This window comes from Lygodium microphyllum, chromosome 12 (genome assembly GCF_053477565.2).
Source record: "Lygodium microphyllum isolate KBCC chromosome 12, Lygodium_microphyllum_v1.1.10, whole genome shotgun sequence".
Classification (NCBI taxonomy): domain Eukaryota; kingdom Viridiplantae; phylum Streptophyta; class Polypodiopsida; order Schizaeales; family Lygodiaceae; genus Lygodium; species Lygodium microphyllum.
In genome coordinates, this window is record NC_141146.1 from 34776281 (window position 1) to 34787696 (window position 11416).

Here is an 11416-nt window from a genome sequence, read left to right on the forward strand (position 1 = left end):
CATGAAAATCTGAGTCCAAAAACAAATAATCTTCTTCATACCTCTTAAATATTTGATACAAGAAGCGTCATCTCAGTAGTGTCCAAAACTCTTGCAGTGACTCATAAACCTTTCATGAAGAATCATAATTTGTGTATGGGACCCTCCTCTTACAAGTCAACAAATTTCATTCAAAGCATGAAGGCCCCTTGCTCTTCACTTACTCCTCCTTAAGTACATCTCTATGCACACCTTGAGATTTTTGAAAGATTTTGCTTTCTAAAGGTTTCAAAAACTTAAACGTTTAGGAAATATGTTAAGCTTTATATCTTCCTAAATTTTCTTGACTTGTTTGTCATACAGGTACTTGACTTCTTCCCCAAGGTCTTTCTCTCAAAGCTCCTAATCTCATGTTTTGCAATTGACCTGACAATTGACCTTCAACCTCCCATCATGCTAATTGAGTATTTTGTCCTATTAAAATCTAAAAGTCTTGTCCATCCCCTTGCCAATTTTGGTCTTTGTTTTCAATGTTAGGTATTCCAAATGATTCTCTCTTTCTAATTTTCTCAAGTTGTCTCTCTTTTTCAATGGCAATTACTACAACTTCCTCAAAATTACCCAATTCCTTAATTTTTAGTTTTGTTCTCACATTTTCGTACAAAATTTTAAAAAAGTGTTTAATTTTCTACATTTCAAGTGCTCTCTCTCTTGGGCTTATAGATGCATTCCAAATTTTTTAAAAATGTTTCAATTTCCTTAAAAGAGTCAAGAAATATGTGCTTGGTTGCTTCATATTCCATAGGAATAAGAGGATTTCTCATTTTGAGTTTTTTTTCATAATCTTCAAACCAATTACAACGTTCATCCAACTTTGTGATATTCTTGCTTTCTTCAATGCAGTGTGCCCCAACCAAAAGTATGCTTAAAATTGTATGATGTCGTGATGTTATGAGGACACAGTGTGAAAAAGTATGGAATGCATCATCATCCGACTTCTTTTTTGATCTAGAGAGTCAATGTGATCTGAGCCATTAGTACTAGTGTGAGTTGCATGGATTATCCAAAAATACTAGATTTTTGGATAATTTTATCATATATTTGATATTATTTATTTTAAAAAATCTAAAAAAGTTAGAAAAGCTTCTAGATTAGGATGACATGCAAAAAACAAGTTGCTTTTTCAGCTAGTTAGGAGATTTTTCATAAAAAAAGAGATTGACGAAATCGCACGCGTCACGATCGCTGTAAACAGACTGAAAACTGCAGATTGAACTGAAAGAAGAAGGAGTGATCTCGGAGATCTGTAACTAGGTGTCTTGAAGTTTTATCCCCCTTTCGCACACGTCGCGATCGCTGTAAATAGACTGAAAACTGCTGATTGAACTGAAAGAAGAAGGAGTGATCTCAGAGATTTATGACTACGTGTCCTGAAGTTTTATCCCCCTTTCGGAGCCAATGGAGCCATTAGATTTGGGTTTCGGGCAGCAGAGAAAGAGCTGATTTTTTAAATCTACATTTTTGGTCTACGAAGGAGCTCCAAGAGAACTAATATCTAGAGATTGCTTCTGAGTAGTGCGAAGATTCCACGTTCTTTTAATACATATTGATTCAATTCATTGTGATTTGTCTTTGTAGTGTTTACCACTTGGGTATTCTCTATCTTCTCTTCCATCTCCTATCTCTACTTCCTTCTACTTTTCTGATCCCCAGTGGATTCGACCTTTCAACAAAAGCCCTTGCGACACTGGTGAACCCGACGTGAAAGGTTGTCACAGAAGAAGAAAAGACAAGATGGGAGAATCTTCAAATACATTCTTCAGTGATGTTTTGCAATAGTTGGTGCAAAATATGAATATGCTTATGCAGGTACAACAACAACAACAGGTGATGCAACCTTCAGCTCAAACAGAAAGTGTTGTGATGAATGCTTTGCAAGCAGTTGAGTGTGAGGTGAAGTTATTGAATGGCGGGAATGTATCTGCATATGTACATGCCTATGCTCAGAAGATGGAATTCTTTGGAGTGGCTCAATCTGCATGGAGTCGGTATTTTGTACGTGTCATTGTTCATGAACTGAAAGCACGGATTACTGAATTATACTTGCAGGATGCAGACTAGGTAGCCTTCAAGAAGACACTCAGGGAAGAATTTTATATTGAGGACACCAGTTTGATTACGCGCAAGACTTTTCAGGAGTGGGTTATACAACCCAATAAGGGTCTTGTGGCTATAGAATTATTAAGAGAATTTGAAAGTCGATTTGAGCAGTTGGATCTTGCTAAACAACAAGCTCTTGCAAGTCAAAAAATTGAATTGTTTCTACAGGCAGTTGATCTTGAGTTTCAAGAGAAGCTTGATGATTTTCTAGACGATCAGACTACAGAGACAGGTTTGAAAACAGAGTGGAGACATGCCAAGGAAGCTGTTACTGCACTTGTGAAGAAGCATAGAAGAAGAGAAAGATTGCATGTCTCTAGCTTGCCCACTGTTATGGGCAAAATAGTTGAAGTATCCAGTAAGCCATCCGCTTTAGTAGCTAACCCTATGGCAGTACCTGCTATTTTTCCCTTTGTTAGGGAAGATTTCTTGGATGAATTGGTCAAAGGGATGCGGGATCTTCAATTGAAGGTTGCAAAATTGGACGAAAAATGACAAGAGGAAAGGGGACGAGTAGTAGCCCCTAAGCTTGGAAAAAGATGTATATGGCATGAGAGTTTGCAGCATGAGAGAAATGATTGTGTTGCATATCACCAGGAGGCCTTGGCGCGACAGCTTATCTTTTGGAAAGATGGAAAGATCCATGCACAAGAAATGGGATTGCCTCTTGCTTTGAATTTTGGAAAGTGAGGTATGCAGAAGTTGTTGGAAGACTTGGCTATCCGAAATGCTTATGCGGCGGTACATGATTCTACTTTTGATCTAGAATTGGATAGAATGCATGGCCAAGTGATGGTTGGTACAAAGGCTAAAATATGGACACATGCTTTACATGCAACTGAAAAGAGAAAGGTCACTGACAGTGAAATGTCTCATGCAGGGCAAGACATTCGTGGCATAACTGGTTGGGAATCATTGGTAGATGCATATTCAGTGTATGTATATTTAGCAAAGGTACAAAACATGAATGTACTTGTGGAAGAAAAAAAAAGAGAGGAAGATATTGTAGGGACATCTAAAAGAATAACAAGAAGAAGTATGGAGCAGCCTAAAGCTGCAAATCAGCCACCTCCTGAGCATGTTATGGAAGAGGTTAATGAGGAGCAAAAACAGGATAACAAACAAGAGGGCAAAAAGAAGGGCAAGCAGCCAGGATATAAGTTGCAATTTGACATTGAGACAACCACAGATCTTAAGAAGGTTCTTGAAGAACGGATCTTAAATAGTTGGGTGGAATTTACCTTGGGAGAGGTGCTTGGCATTGCCAAGCGAGAATTTCTTGATGAGATCATTGACATAATTAAAAGGAAGCGTCAGTTTCTTGGTGATACCACTAGTGCATTGCTGCAATTTGAAGAGAAAACTAGTTTGTTGGGTATTTGGGCTGAATATGAGCATGAAGTAAGTATTGGATTATCTATGCAGGATGCTACTGATAAGTGGACAGCATGTGGAAAAGAGAAGAAAGTGGCTGAAAATGCATTGTCTTGTAGCAATATGCATGGTGGAGTAAGGCAAATGCAACAATATGGAGAATAGACTCTAGGATTTATTCCTCGAAGTCACTACACAAGAAATCATTGGGCTAGAGCTAACACTAAAATGGTAGTGAAGATAGGCAAACGTGAAACTCCTTGTGTTGCTTTACTTGACCATGGGTCTAAGATAAATGTAATTGAACCAGGATTGTATGAAAATGGTGCATGGCCTGTGGACACTGATCATGGTTGGCATATGAGGGCTGCAAATAATTCTTCAGGGGAGATCTATGCTGCATGTCCTAATGTAAAAGTGACGATTGGTGATGTATAGGAAGAGCAACACTTCTTTGTGCAAGATAATTCCTCATATGCAGTGATTTTGGGACAACCCTATATTACAGGTGTGTGTATGGAAACAAAGGTGCTTAATGATGGTTCTGCTTATACAAGAGTCAGAAGCAAGGATGGGAGAAAAGCAGTCCAATTTCTTACTATTTGTGTTAATCATCCTAGAAATCAGGATATGCTTCGAGAGTCTCCTTTGGTTCCAAATGCAAGGGAATTCAAAGACTTGGATTTTCATGTACTCCACTCTTGATGAAATGAAGCATGTATTTACCATTGGTAATTCTCAATTTACAGCAAATTGTTCATGTTGGTTTAAGTCTATGGAAGCTATGTGTAGGGCTAAACACATATCTATGAAATGGGCTACTAAGAAACTGAGAGTATTGAGGTTGTTAGCTAAAAATGATGGCATTTCAGGCATCTTTTATGGGTTAAATATTAATGACACTATCATTGAAATTTCAGCAACTATACATGCATAAAATGAGGTTGAAAACAAAGTGTTGCTAGTATGTTCTTTGGACATGTATGATATTATAGCATTGTTTGATTAGTAGAAAGGATTACAATGGGCCGAAGCACTTGTGGAGACAAATTATAAGACAGTTGACAAAAAGGTGAAACCAATGTCTTTTCCACTTTCACGAGAAAGTGAGGGTCTGTATGAAAAAGTGTCAAGGCAGCCAAGCTTGGGGATCCTAAAGATATAGGTCATCATCTGAAACATTACAGAAATTGAAAGTTGGTGTAGAAGGGTTTCTTTTGCCTGCTAAAAGAGATTGTTTTATGAAAATGTTGGCTAGGCATGGAAATGCATTTTGCATTTTAGCCAACTGAAGTAGGTTGTGTGGATCCAAATGTTGTCTCTCCTATGGTCATATTTACTGTGCCACATGTACCATGGAACTTGAGGCCTATTCTAGTGCCTAAAGCTTACTTGCCAAAGCTGATGGATTTTCTAAATGAAAAGATTGACATGAAGATCTTGGAGCCTTCTTTAGCCTTGTACTCAAATCGTTGGTTTACTGTGCCAAAAAAGAATGAGGCTTTGAGATTTATTCAAGACATGCAACCAGCCAACAAAGTGACCATAAGAAATGTGGGTGCAGGTCCTATGGTTGATGAATTTGCAGAGGCTTTTGTACGTAGAGAGATCTATTCTTTGGCTGATCTTTACTTGGGTTATGATCAATTTCAGCTTGCAATTGAAAGCACGGATATCACAACCATGAAGACTCCTTTGGGGTTAGTACCGATGCGTACTCTCCCACAGGTGCAACAAACTCAGTGGCACACATGACAAATGTTATGAATAGGGTACTCAGGGATTTTATGCCACAATTGACTATGCCCAAAAAAGTATGTCTTTGAAGTTGAAGAGGTTTTGATTGTTGGGCATATGTGTGGGCCTTATGGGCGAAGGCCATCATTAGCAAAAATAGATGGGATTAATAGAATGCAAGATGTATGCACGAATGTATCAAAGGTGCGTAGATTCTTGGGTGCATGTGTGTTCTACTTGATATGGATTCCTCACTTTGCACATGTACCCGATGCTCTTTATCAGCTTCTAAGGAAAGGTCAGAAATTTCATTGGGAAAGGAAGCATAAGAAAGCAATGAAGAAATTGAAGCAACTCTTAAAATGTGCTCCTACATTGAGAAAGACTGACTATTCACATGGAAAGCCTATCATTATTATTGTAGATACAAGCCCAATTGGGATTGGATGGGCAATTGGGAAAGATGATGAGGAAGGACAAAGATATGCAAATCGCTTTGGTACAAAAGTATTGACTGAACGACAGAGAAGATATCCATAGGTTAAAAGAGAATTATGGGAAATTGTGATAGCCCTTAAATGTGATAAGGAGTATTTTATGGGTGCTCATGTAGTCATTGAGACCGATTGTTTGTCGATATTGGGTATGATTACTAGTTGTGCTACTCCGAACATTGCTATGCTCCGGTGGATTGCATACATCAAATCTTTGAACCCTGAATTTTAGTGTATTGCAGGAAGAGATAACCCAGTGGCAGACATGTTATCTCGAGCACGCTATGAGAATGAAGATGGGATGATGGATGAGAAGGAAGAAGATGACTTTCTTATGGCTGAAAATGATATTGCAAGAGTGAATTTAGCAATGCAAGGTGTTGCTACAACATTAATAAAAGCTTGGACAATAAAGAGAGTGGCTTGTGTAGAAGGTGAATTTTGTATCTTGTGTAGAAGTGTTTCTGGAAGACAAATATGCAGGAGAGTGGCTGAGAATTGGTCAATATCTCAGTACATTAACAAAGAGAGATGAATGGTCAGATGAGGAGTTTAAGAAGATCAAGAGAAAAGCCTATGGATTTTTTTTAAAAGATAGATATTTATGGAAAGATGCTAAAAAGAAACAGGGTATGCAATTGCGAGTTTTGGATGACAGAGCTTCACAAGTAAAAGTAATGCAAGAATTTCACGAAAGCTTGTGGGCTGGTCATGGAGGTGTTTGGGGTACTTTTACAAAGATCAAAGAAAGATATTGGTGGCAGGGTATGTATAAGGATGTTGCTCACTTTGTGGAAACATGTACGACATGTCAAATGTATTCATCTGTGAGACATTGGGATGGATTGCAACCCACATATCCATTCTCTTTTCATTTTAAGTGGGTGGTGGAATTGGTCACAATGCCTACAGATCTTTGGCAAATGAGATATCTTGTGCTTGCTCGTGAAGACTTGACTAATCAAGTGGAAGGGAGAGCTCTACATACTAAGACGACAAATGCTGTATGTACTTTTCTCTTAGAAGAGATCTTTGTCGATATGGTTGTGTGGGAAAAATTACAGCAGATAGGGGTGAGTTGGATGGAGATGAAGCTCATGATTTCTTTACACGGTTGGGGATAAAGCTTGCTTTAACTTCAATCTATAACCCTGAAGGAAATCGCAAAAGTGAAAGAGGTCATCAACCTATTGTGAAGCCATTGGCAAAAGCATGTGGAAAGGAAGGTAAAAGAGTGGCCACGATTGCTCCCTTATGCTTTGTGGGCTGACAGAACAACTCATAGTACTATTATATGATATATGCCTGCATAATTGATATATGGTCAAAAACCTATCATGCCGATAGAAGATATGACAGTCACATGGAGGGTGTTACCTTGGGAGGAGGAGTTGAATCGAGAGGAGTTGTTGGCCTTACTCATTAGACAGTTGGAATGAAAGTTAGAAGACATAGAGGTAGCAATTGCAGAGTTAAGGGTAGCAAGAATACAAAACAAGAAATAATTTGACAAAAGACATAGACTGAGACCAAGAACCATACAAGATGGGGATTGGGTATTGGTTATGATAACAATTTAGATAACCAGCATAGTGCCATGCGTAAAGTTTCCAAAAGATGGTTTAGACCCTATGTGGTAAGACATATGTTTGATAAAGCTACTTCTGCATTAAATGAGCTGGATGGGACAGCCATCAAACTTCCGCTAGCAGGGAAAATAATCAAATTATTCAAAAGGCGAGAATCTACTACTTATAAGTTGCCAGAATTGGAAGAAAATAGTGGTCCTGATACAGGGGCTAGCCAGGAAGATATGGAAGATGAAGAAGTAAAGGATATGGTTGCAAAGGATGATGACTAAGAATCCAGTGACAACTAGGATTTTGGCACAAACCGGAGGATGTGCAGGTTCAGAGGGGGTGGATATTGTGATGTTATGAGGACACAGTGTGAAAAAGTATGGAATGCATCATCATCTGACTTCTTTATTGATCTAGAGAGTCAATGTGATCTGAGCCATTAGTACTAGTGTGAGTTGCATGGATTATCCAAAGATACTAGATTTTTTGATAATTTTAGCCTATATTTGATATTATTTATTGTAAAAATCTAAAAAAGTTAGAAAAGCATCGTGATCACTATAAACAGGCTAAAAACTGCAGATTGAACTAAAAGAAGAAGGAGTGATTCAGGAGATCGTGATCAGGTGTTGTAATGTTCTGATTTTTTTTCCCACGCGTGAACAACTTCTATAAGACATAGGGATAATTTTTTTAATTAAATAAAGGTAAATTTTTTTCCCTCTCCTCCAGTCGACTGTCGAGCTGGAGGAAGAGGGGAATAGAATGTGAAGCAAGCTCCTTGCTGGAGCTTGTTTACACTCTGAGGCATGCGGCTCGACGTGTGGGGGAGGGAGGATCTTATCCCCTCCCCCTATTTGAATTGTAGCCTTGGAAGAGAAGCGGGGGGGAGGCGCTGGCCTTAATGCCATAGGAGGAGGCTCTGTAGCATCGTGAAGGGAGAGAGAGATCGAGGTCGATGACTCACTGCCATTGCCGTGAGTGGAAAGGAAGCGTTGCGGAGGCCGCTGTAGTTCCGTTTGCCACCCAGCAGTCCAATTTCTGTTGCCATCCGTCGACGACCTCCAAAACCCCCCCCCCCCCCACGTGGCCGTCGTGAGGCCTCTGGAAGCCTTGGAAGATTCCAAGGGTGGCCTCTTAAGCCCCCTTCCCGTGGCCTTTGAAAGTACCCCCCTAAAATTCTCCCCTTAGGCTTCATAAGCCCCCCTTTCCCCCCAAAAGAAGTCTGACCTTAAAGGTCTTATTCTCTAACCCCCCCCTCCCCCCCCCCGGTGTCTTAAAAAAACCTTCCTTAGGCCCCTTTCCTGTGGCCTCTTGAAACGCCCCTTTTAAATTCCTCTCTAAGGCTCCCTTAGGGCCTTTTCCCCCCATAGAAGGTTACTCCAAAGGGCCTTTTCTTCCCTCGTATTTTAAATCCCCCTTAGGCCCTTTCCTATAGCCTTAAGACTACCCCCCCTGAATTCCCTCCTAAGACCTCCCTAAGCACTTTTTCTTCCACCCCCTCAAAATCCCTCCCTAAGGGTTGCCTTAGGCCTTTCATGTCTTTTTTTTCTTTTCCCTCCTAGCCATGGTTCGTGAGGGATTGTCAAAACAACCCCTACCCCCCGAATTTCAAAGCCTTCATGTGCCCTTGCATATAACACCCATCCATGAAATTTCCTCCCTAAGAACCCTTATAATCCCTTTTTCTTTACATCTTTTATTCCCCGTTTGTGTGAGTCTATATAAGGCAATTAAGCCTTTCCCATGGCTTTAATGGGTCTTATTCGTGAAAGATTTTGAAACACCCCCTTTCGAAATCCCTACTTCAAGGAGGAAGGCTTCTAAAACTACTTTCGACGGAAGTGCAAGTTATCGCAAAAGGGGGCCACAGTGGAATTTCAAAAAGGAGTTGTAAAGCTGCATCCACGATGGAAAGACTACAATTGCGATGCCTCCTGAGAAAGCCCAAGGTGCAACTGCAGGAGGATTGTCTCCTAGCATCCACGTGGACATCTCACCCCAAGTCTAGGTTTTCATTTCTCATTTTTATTTGGTATTGTTATAACTCAATCGTGCAAAGGATAATTGTTGGAAATAGGATACATTTTTGTCCTAAATGCTCACAACAGAGGAATTTAGTCATTAATATCTTCAATAAAACAAGCAAAATAAAGGGAGGATAAATGCATTTCTAGTAAATAGCTTTATGCAGTGCAATGAATTAAAATTAGATTAATGTCCATTGTTATAGAACAGAATTAAAATAGTATACCTCGTTTAAGCATGGAATTATAAACTGCATATCGCATTATTAACCCATATCCTCTTCTCAATGAATCATCATGGAAAGTGCTAGGAATCCTTAGGAAAGTGCAAGGCATGAAATGATTATTACGATGCATAGCTCTAGGAAATTATCATTTGTCAACTGCATAAATTATCAATTAAAATGTTGCTTGTTTAGCATGAATGTTATTCGCCTGACCTTAATCGATAAGTTAAGGTTGAAAAATCAATTTACGCATAGACAACGAGTCATGTGTTTATGAAATGTTAATGTAACTATCTTCAAGAGTTAAACAAATTGGCACAAACCTAAACACCTAAACCCCAGAGTGCTCGTTTAGAATGAGTTAAATTCCAAGAAATTCACTAGGAATTAATACGTAACCTAATCGTTACGTATTGCTAAAACTGAAACTCCTATACCCTAAATACTTGCCCACATTCACCAAAATGTAGGGATAGTGAAATATATTTGGAAAGTGAACTAGGGTTTGTCGCTAAGAATCTTACAAGATGGAACTTGGAACCCTAGGACTAATGACGTTAGCCTAATGTAATCAGGAACAGATTGTTTCGTGACTCCATTTAATGAGTAGAATAAGTCTCATATGCAACACTTGTGCAACAAGTGCGGAGTCATATGATCTTGTGATTGGATCACAAGGGAATGGCCAATTCTTGCAATGAGGTTGGCAGGTCCTTACGCAAGTTGTCTTGCAAGAGGATGAATAATCATCCTAAAAATAGTATCTTTCTTCAGTAAATAAAAATTGCTTGGAAGCAAAAGACCAGGATAAATTGGAATAATTTATGAACTTAAGGTTTGACCAAGTAGGGTTAATAGGGTACGCCCTAACCCAGGATATAGAGGATCTTGCCAAAGTCGCAAGTCATACCGGATTGAGTGTACTGAACGCATTCAAGAGGAAGGATTCACTCCTTAGCAGTTTGCCAACAAAAACGACCAATGGAAATGTTTGTGCTTGTTAAAGATTTAAGAGCATTGTTTGGCTTTGTATGATCAATGAATTAAAATATAAATGGATATCTAATACTTCAGGTTGAAGGCTTGAAGGGAGAGGCAGCTTCAATTACCCTCGACTACCTGCTTGACCCTAACCAAGGGGGTTGTTAACCGCACTGGGAAAGTGGACCGAACCCGCCACGAGAGGTCTCTCCGTTGAGAGCTACTTGGAGTAGGAGGACGCTTGGGTGCCAGAGGGGGCTCTGGCCGTAAATCCCTCACATTCCGGGCCCTACACAAGAGGCTAACGTGACTGGGGATTGGATCTCGAGGCCCGCATACTAGTCTACGGGTGGAAACTTGGATTGGTAATCCCTGTGGATTGCTGGATAGTCTTCGGGTGGATTGTGGATAAGCCTACGGGCTGGACTTTTTGTATTTCAAAGATAAATATGATAACCTATTAATAAGGAACTTGTTTGACGTTGTTTTCTATGTCAAGTGATATGATTACGTGAAAGAACCAGCCCTAACGGGCTAATTAAAGAAGCTGATTGATACATGTCCAACTAATGTGTTAGGTAATTAAATAACTAAAACAACTCGAGGAAAGTGTGGAGGATGGGCCATAGGTCCGTCCTACGGATGGGTGGTCCCGGTTGGCCGGGAACTTTTCTCAAATCATGATGGACAGCCTGAAGATCGTCAATGAACACAAACAACAAGAGCGTTGACCTAGAATTATGATTTATCTTGATTCATGCTAATTTTAGGGGAATGGAATGGGGCTATGCCTTTTGGCAGAGAGGTTGAGCTTTGCATCCCTCTCATTTCCCATTCTCCTTGAACCAAGTGCAGCG